Source organism: Moschus berezovskii, chromosome 21, assembly GCF_049115385.1.
Source record: "Moschus berezovskii isolate FMDL1 chromosome 21, NW_MosBer_1.0, whole genome shotgun sequence".
Lineage (NCBI taxonomy): Eukaryota > Metazoa > Chordata > Mammalia > Artiodactyla > Moschidae > Moschus > Moschus berezovskii.
The window spans coordinates 67,046,944-67,056,515 of record NC_142480.1 but is presented as its reverse complement, the minus strand read 5'-3'; positions in this window follow the sequence as shown (position 1 = coordinate 67,056,515).

Below are 9,572 nucleotides of genomic sequence, written 5' to 3'. Positions count from 1 at the left end.
AACTGCCCAGAAGACAGAACTCCACACACCAACACTCCAATACTGACTTTAAAGGTGGGTATATTTGTTTCCTTGGATTGCCTGGTAAGTTACCACAAACTAAGTGGCTTAGAACAATAGAAATTTATTCTTTCATAGCTTGGGAGGCCAAAAGTCTGAAATCAAGATGACAGCAAGGCTAGTTCCTTCTGGAGGATGTGAGGGAAAACCATCCCCTGTCTCTTTCCCCTCTCCTGGTGGTTGCTGCCAGTCCTTGCTGCTCCCTAACTTATACATGCATCACTCCAGCCTCTGATTCTTTGGCTTCCCATGACCTTCTTCTCCTATGATTTTCAAACTACCCTCTTTTCTTTTGTAATGATATCAGTCCTTGGATATAGGGTCCTTTATAAATCTAGGATTATTTCACTTCAAGATTCTTCAAAGATCTGATTCTAAATAAGATTGCATTCTGAGGTTCTAGGAGGATGTGAATTTGGGGGAATGTCATTCAATCCACTACAATGGAACTAAAATTCAGCATCAGTTATTGGGGAAGGATAAGATTTGTTGATGGGGAAGACAGCTAGTAGAAAAATAAAATGAAATGAAAAATTAAGGTATCTCTTTAATTGGGCTGGAAATGCTCTTACAATCATATTTTATACTGTTCGCTTTCTATTCATTACAGTTTTTTAAATTTTAAATGCATTATATCATTGTACCTTTTAGGTCTACTTTTGTATCCTTGGTTAAAAGCTGCGAGTGTAGAACTCATGGAAAATTGACATGCATCAGCACAGATGCACCCTCGACCCTGACCTTTTTTGCCATTTTCATAGTGCCCTGCTCAGCTCTTCACCCACTTTCCTCTTTTGGACTGTACTTTCAGAGTCACTGCCCATAGATTCCATGGATGGCAAGTGTTTTGGAAGGCGATCTTTTTCAAGATGTAATGCAGGGTCCTGCTATTGAGGCTGCTGAAGCATTTTCGTATCAGAAGCCCCCACCAGAGACAACACCTTGGTGGAGGGGACGTGTCTGGAGGGTGGGGCAGGCAGACGTGTGTGCTAGCTCTGACTCCCTCTGGGCGGTAGCTAACTTTGGGGAGCAGAAGAAGACTTAGATCAACCTGTCTCTCAATCTTTGGTATAGTTAGAATACAGTCTAAATCACATTAAAATTTTAAATTCCTCTTTTTAATTGGTGATGGTAATAATGATCCACCAATAATCACTGACTGTTCTTCCAGCTTTCATATTTCTGCAGGTCTCTAAAGATACAGATAGAAGCCAACAAGGAACTGAAAATATTAGAAAGAGGGCAGGGGCTAAACTAAGTCAGTCAGTGTGGAGGTGCTGAATGAAAGCTAGATTGTAGAAACATTAGAGAAAATTGAATATACAAATCTTAGACATTAGTTGCATACACATGGAGTCCCAAGAATAAACCTCAATACCTTGCAATTTCCCAAACTTGACATGTAAACCAAGCTGCGACAGGAATCAGAGATTTTGTCAAAGATCACTGCCTCTTATTCTTGCACGCACGTGTGCACTTGTGTGAAATATAGTGAGTGTACTGATATAGAGATGTACACAGGTTGACAAAGGTATGTTTTCTAAGAATGATATATATAGCATCATATATATGATCATCATATATTGTGAAAATGAATATATTACCAAAAGTAATTTATAAGTTCAATGCAATCCCTATCAAGCTACAAACAGTGTTTTTCACAGAGCTAGAACAAATAATCTCACAATTTGTATGGAAATACAAAAAACCTTGAATAGCCAAACCAATCTGGAGAAAGAAGAATGGAACTGGGGGAATCAACCTGCCGGACTTCATGCTCTACTACAAAGCCACAGTCATCAAGACAGTAAGGTACTGGCATAAAGACAGAAATATAGATTAATGGAACAAATAGAAAGCCCGGAGATAAATCCATGCACCTATGGACACCTTATCTTTGACAAAGGAGGCAAGAATATTGAATGGAGAAAAGACAATCTCTTTAACAAGTGGTGCTGGGAAAACTGGTCAGCCACTTGTAAAAGAATGAAACTACAACACTCCCTAACACCATACACAAAAATTAACTCAAAATGGATTAAAGATCTAAATGCAAGACCAGAAACTATAAAACTCCTAGAGGAGAACATAGGCAAAACACTCTCCAACATAAATCACAGCAGGATCCTCCATGACCCACCTCCCAGAATATTAGAAATAAAAGCAAAAATAAACAAATGGGACCTAATTAAAATTAAAAGCTTATGCACAGCAAAGGAAACTATAAGCAAGGTGAAAATACAGCCTGCAGAATGGGAGAAAATAATAGCAAATGAAGCAACTGAGAAAGGATTAATCTCAAAAATATACAAGCAACCCTTGCAGCTCAATTCCAGAAAAATAAATGACCCAATCAAAAAATGGGCTAAAGAACTAAACAGACATTTCTCCAAAGAAGACATAAAGATGGCTAACAAACTCATGAAAACATGCTCAACATCCCTCACAATCAGAGAAATTAAAATTAAAACCACAATGAGATACCATTTCATGCCAGTCAGAATGGCTGCTATCCAAAAGTCTACAAGCAATAAATGCTGGACAGGGTGTGGAGAAAAGGGAACCCTCTTACACTTTTGGTGGGAATGCAAACTAGTATAGCCACTATGGAGAACAGTGTGGAGATTCCTTAAAAAACTGGAAATAGAACTGCCATATCCCAGCAATCCCACTCCTGGGCATACACACCGAGGAAACCAGAATTGAAAGAGAAACATGTACCCCAATGTTCATCGCAGCACTGTTTATAATAGCCAGGACATGGAAGCAACCTAGATGTCCATCTGCAGACGAATGGATAAGAAAGCTGTGGTACATTTACACAATGGAGTACTACTCAGCAATTAAAAAGAATACATTTGAATTAGTTCTAATGAGGTGGATGAAACTGGAACCTATTATACAAAGTGAAGTAAGCCAGAAAGAAAAACACCAATACAGTATATTAGCACATATATATGGAATATAGCAAGAGGATAACGATAACCCTGTATACGAGAAAACAGCAGAGACTCGGATGTGTGGAGAAATCTTTCAGACTCTGTGGGAGAGGGCGAGGGTGGGATAATTTGGGAGAATGGATTGAAACATGTATATTATCATACGTGAAATGAATCTAACGTGGTTTGGGGCTCCCCACCTCAACACTCTGTGGATTTAAGAGCATCATATAAAATGACATCATATTAAATTATGGACAGACTTTTAAACATACATTTAAATATTAGTCCTTTATTATGAATTTATATAGCAACTTTGCTATGAGAAATTCAAAATAAATGAAATTAATATGACCCTAATTTTCCTTTCAGGTTAAGATGTCAGAAAAGAAACCATAGATTGTATTTGCTTTCATTTTTTGTAACTTTTTATTTTGTATTTGGATATAGCCAATTCACAATATTGTGATATTTTCAGGTGAACAGTGAAAGGACTCGGCCACACATACACATGTATCCATTTCCCCCAAATTACTGTCCCATCCAGGCCACCACATAATGCTGAGCAGCTTCCTGCTGTATAGAGGGTCCTCTTGGTCATCCACTGTAAGTGTAGCAGCATGTACATGTCCATCCTAAACTCCCTATCTATCCCTTCCCTGCCTTCTTCCCTCTGGCAACCATACGTTAATTTTCTAAGTCAGTGAATCTCTTTCTGTTTGTAAGTTCATTTATATCATTTCTTTTTAGACTCCACATATAAGGAATGTCATACAATATCTCTCCTCCTCTGTCTGACTTACTTTACTCAGTATGACAATCTCTATGTCCATCCACATTGTGGCAAATGGCCTTATTTCATTCTTTTAAATGGTTGAGTAACATCCCATTATACATATGTATCACATCTTCCTTAGCTATTCCTCTGCTGATGGACATTTAAACTGCTTTGGATCTCAGCTGTTGTAAATAGTGCTGCATGAACATTGGGGTGCATCTATCTTTTTGATTATGTTTTTCTCTGGATATACGCCCAGGAGTGGGATTGCAGGGTCATATGGTAGCTCTATTTTTAGTTTTGTAAGGACCTTCCATACTGTTCTCCAGAGTGGATGTACCAGTTTACATTCCCACCAACAATGCAGGAGGTTTCCCTTCTCTCCTCAGCCTCTGCAGCATTTATTGTTTGTGGGTCTTTTGATGATAGCCATTCTGGCTAGTGTGAGGTGATATCTTGTAGTTTTGATTTGCATTTCTCTAATAATTAGTGATGTTGAATATCTTTTCATATGTCTCCTGGCCATCTGTATGTCTTCTTTGGAGACATGTCTATTTAGATCTTATCCATTTAATGACTGGGTTGTTTGTTTTGATGCTGTTAAGCATAATGAGCTGTTTGTAAATTTTGGGAACTAATTCTTTGTTGGTAGCATCATTTCAAATATTTCTCCCAATCTAAGCTTTGTTTTCTGTATTGTTTCCTTTGCTGTGCAGAATCTTTTGAGAAAAAGAAGTAAAGGGAATCCACATTGAAAGAGAAGCTAAATTGTCATTCTTTGCAGATGACATGATACTATACGTTTGTGTGTGTGCTTAGTTGATCAGTTGTATCGGATTCTTTGTGACCTCATGGTCTGTAGCCTGCCAGGATCCTTTATCCATGGGGATTCTCCAGGCAGGAAGACTGGGTGGGCTGACATACCCTACTCAGTACTATGCATAAAGGATACTAAAGCTGTTATCAGAAAACTACTAGAACTCGTCAATGAATTTGGTAAAATTGCATGTTACAAAATTAATACAGAGAAATTGGTTGTATTTCTATACACTACCAATGAAAGATCAGAAAGAGAAATTCAAGAAACAATTCTGTTTAAAATCACAACAAAAAGACTAAAATAGCTAGTAATAAGCCTACCTAAGACCGTGGTGTTGGAGAAGACTCTTGAGAGTCCCTTATACTGCAAGGAGATCCAACCAGTCCATTCTGAGGGAGATCAATCCTGGATGTTCATTGGAGGGACTGATGCTAAAGCTGAAAATGCAATACTTTGGCCACCTCATGCGACGAGTTGACTCACTGGAAAAGACTCTGATGCTGGGAAAGGTTGGGGGCTGGAGGAGAAGGGGACGACGGAGAATGAGATGGCTGGATGGCATCACCGACTCTGTGGACATGAGTTTGAGTGTACTCCGGGAGTTGGTGATGGACAGGGAGGCCTGGCGTGCTGTGATTCATGGGGTCTCGGAGAGTCGGACACGACTGAGCGACTGAACTGAACTGAACTGAAGACCATAACTTTATTAGCGTGTGAGATGAGTGCAATTCTGCGGTAGTTTTAGCATTCTTTGGCATTGCCTTTCTTTGGGATTGGAATGAAGACTGACCTTTTCCAGTCCGGTGGCCACTGCTGAGTTTTCCAAATTTGCTGGCATATTGAGTGCACACTTTCACAGCATCATCTTTCAGGATTTGAAATAGCTCAATAGGAATTTCATCACCTCCACTAGCTTTGTTCGTAGTGATGCTTTCTAAGGCCCACTTGATTTCACATTCCAAGATGTCTAGCTCTAGGTGAGTGATCATGCCATCGTGACTATCTTATGCACATCAGGAAGCAACAGTTAGAACTGGACATGGAACAGCAGTCTGGTTCCAAATAGGAAAAGGAGTACGTCAAGGTTGTATATTGTCTCCTGCTTATTTAACTTATATGCAGAGTACATCATGAGGAACCCTGGGCTGGAAGAAGCACAAGCTGAAATCAAGATTGCCAGGAGAAATATCAATAACCTCAGATATGCAGATGACACCACCCTTATGGCAGAACCTGAAGAGGAACTAAAAAGCCTCTTGATGAAAGTGAAAGAGGAGAGTGAAAAGGTTGGCTTGAAGCTCAACATTCAGAAAACAAAGATCAATGGCATCTGGTCCCATCACTTCATGGGAAATAGATGGGGAAACAATGTCAGACTTTATTTTTTTGGGCTCCAAAATCACTGCAGATGCTGATTGCAGCCATGAAATTAAAAGACTCTTACTCCTTGGAAGGAAAGTTATGACCAACCTAGATAGTATATTAAAAAGCAGAGACATTACTTTGCCAACCAAGGTCCGTCTAGTCAAGGCTATGGTTTTTCCCGTGGTCATGTATGGATGTGAGAGTTGGACTGTGAAGAAAGCTGATCGCTGAAGAATTGCTGCTTTTGAACTGTGGTGCTGGAGAAGACTCTTGAGAGTCCCTTGGACTGCAAGGAGATCCAACCAGTCCATTCTGAAGGAGATCAATCGTGGATGTTCATTGGAGGGACTGATGCTAAAGCTGAAACTGCAACACTTTGGCCACCTCATGCGACGAGTTGACTCACTGGAAAAGACTCTGATGCTGGGAGGGATTGGGGGTGGGAGGAGACGGGAACGACAGAGAATGAGATGGCTGGATGGCATCACCGACTCGAGACATGAGTTTGAGTGTACTCCGGGAGTTGGTGATGAACAGGGAGGTCTGGTGTGCTGTGATTCATGGGGTCACAAAGAGCCGGACACGACTGAGCGACTGAACTGAATTGAATTGAAGGTGACAAAAGACCTGTACTCCTAAAACGATAAGACACTAATGAAAGAAATTGAAGAAGACCCAAACAGATAGAAAAATACATCATGTTCATGGAGTGGAAGCATCAATATTATCAGAATGCCTATACTACCCAAGGCAATGTACAAATTCAATGCAATCCCTATCAAATTATCAATGGCATTTTTTCATAGAGCTAGAACCAAAAAGCTTAAAAATTGTATGGAGACACAAAAGACCTCTACCCTAATAGTCAAAGCAATCTTGAGAAAGAAAAATGGAGTTGGATGAATCAGGCACTGTGACCTCAGACTATGCTACAAAGCTATAGTCATCAAAACATTGTGGGGTAAAAATTCAGTGGCAGAAAAATAGAAATATAGATCAGTGGAGAAGGATAAAAAACCCAAAAATAAAACCAGGCACTTTTGATCAGTTAATCTGTGATATAGGAGGCAAGACTGCACAATGTTGGAGACATAATCTCTTCAAAAATTGTGCAAGGAAAACTGGACAGCTACATGTCAAAATATGAAATTTGATAATTTCTTAATACCATACACAAAAACGAGCTCAAAATGGATTAAGGACCTAAATGTGAGACCTAGAGGAAAACATATGCAGAACACTTCCTGACATAAATTGCAGCACAATCTATTTTCAGTCAGTCCCCCAGAATACTGGAAATAAAAACAAAAATAAGCAAATGAGAAATCACATATTTTAGACATAAAAAGGCATCTAGAAATCTTACTGTCCAAACAACTTATTTTTTCAGCAATGAATCTGAAGTTCAGTAAAAACTGATTCAGTTCAGTTCAGTTCAGTCGCTCAGTCGTGTCCGACTCTTTGTGACCCCATGAATCACAGCACGCCAGGCCTCCCTGTCCATCACCAACTCCCGGAGTTCACTCAAACTCATGTCCATCGAGTCAGTGATGCCATCCAGCCATCTCATTCTCTGTCGTCCTCATCTCCTCCCATCCCCAATCCCTCCCAGCATCAGAGTCTTTTCCGGTGAGTCAACTCTTCGCATGAGTTGGCCAAAGTATTGGAGTTTCAGCTTCAGCATCAGTCCTTCCAATGAACACCCAGGATTGATCTCCTTTAGAATGGACTGGTTGGACCTCCTTGCAGTCCAAGGGACTCTCAAGAGTCTTCTTCAGCACCACAGTTCAAAAGCAGCAATTCTTCGGTGATCAGCTTTCTTCACAGTCCAACTCTCACATCCATACATGACCACGGGAAAAACCATAGCCTTGACTAGATGGACCTTTTTTGGCAAAGTAATGTCTCTGCTTTTTAACATGCTATCTAGGTTGGTCATAACTTTCCTTCCAAGGAGTAAGCGTCTTTTAATTTCCTGGCTGCAATCAGCATCTGCAGTGATTTTGGAGAATGTATAATCTGACCATTAGACATTTTATATCTGCCAGAGACACTGGAATTCCCTTTGTTTCAACCATGGAGTGAACCAACATTCATGTCTAAAACTCCAGTTCAATCATGAACCAACATGGCTCATCAACCAACTCAAATTACAGATTTCATTAATTTTTATCACTCTAAGTTTATAAATAATGGTATGGGTATTTGCCCTTCATGGCAAATAGAAGGAGAAAAGGTTGAAATAGTGACAATTTTCCTTCTCTTGGCTCTAAAATCACAGTGGATGGTGACTGCAGCCATGAAATTAGAAGAGGATTGCTTCTTGGTAGGAAAGCTTTGAGAAAACTATATAGCATATTGAAAAGTAAAGACATCACTTTGCTAACAAAGGTCCTTATAGTCAAGGCTAAAAAATGACAGAATGAACTCTGCTCATTTCCAAAACAAACCATTCAATATCACAGTAATGGAAGTCTATGCCACAACCAGTAATGCTGAAGAAGCTAAAGTTGAATAATTCTATGAAGACCTACAAGTCTTCTAGAACTAAGACCCAAAGAAGATGTCCTTTTCATTATAGGGGACTGAAATGGAAAAAGAAGAAGTCAAGAGATACCTGGAGTAACAGGCAAATTTGACCTTCGAGTACAAAATGAAGCAGGGCAAAGGCTAACACAGTTTTGCCAAGAGAGTGCATTGGTCATAGGAAGCACCCTCTTCCAACAACACAAGACAAAATTCTACACATGGACATCACCAGAAGGCCAACACTGAAATCAGATCGATAATATTCTTATGAGCCAAAGATGGAGAAGCTTTATACAGTAGACAAAAACAAGACTGGGAGCTGGCTATGGCTCAGATCATGAACTCCTTATTGCCAAATTCAGACTTAAATTGAAGAAAGTAGGGAAAACCACTAGACCATTCAGGTATGACCTAAATCAAATCCCTAGTGTTACACATAGAAGTGATAAATAGATTCAAGGAATTAGATCTGATAGACAGAGTACCTGAAGAACTATGGACAGAGATTCATGACAGTGTACAGGAGGCAGTGATCAAAACCATCCCTAAGAAAAAGAAATGCAAAAGACAAAGTGGTTGTCTGAGGAGGCCTTACAAATAGTTGAGAAAAGAAGAGAAGTGAAAGGCAAAGAAGAAAAGGAAAGATATACTCATTTGAATGCAGAGTTCCAAAGAATAGCAAGAAGAGATAAGAAAGCCTTCCTTAGTGATCAACACAAAGAAATAGAAGAAAACAACAGAATGGGAAAGAATAGAGATCTCTTCAAGAAAATTAGAGATAACAAGGGAACATTTCATGCAAAGAAGGCACAATCAGTCGGTTCAGTTCAGTTCAGTCGCTCAGTCGTGTCCGACTCTCCGCGACCCCATGAATCACAGCACGCCAGGCCTCCCTGTCCATCACCAACTCCCGGAGTTCACTCAAACTCATGTCCACAGAGTCGGTGATGCCATCCAGCCATCTCATGCTCTGTCGTCCCCTTCTCCTCCCGCCCCCAACCTTTCCCAGCATCAGAGTCTTTTCCAGTGAGTCAACTCGTCGCATGAGGTGGCCAAAGTATTGCAGCTTCAGCTTTAGCAT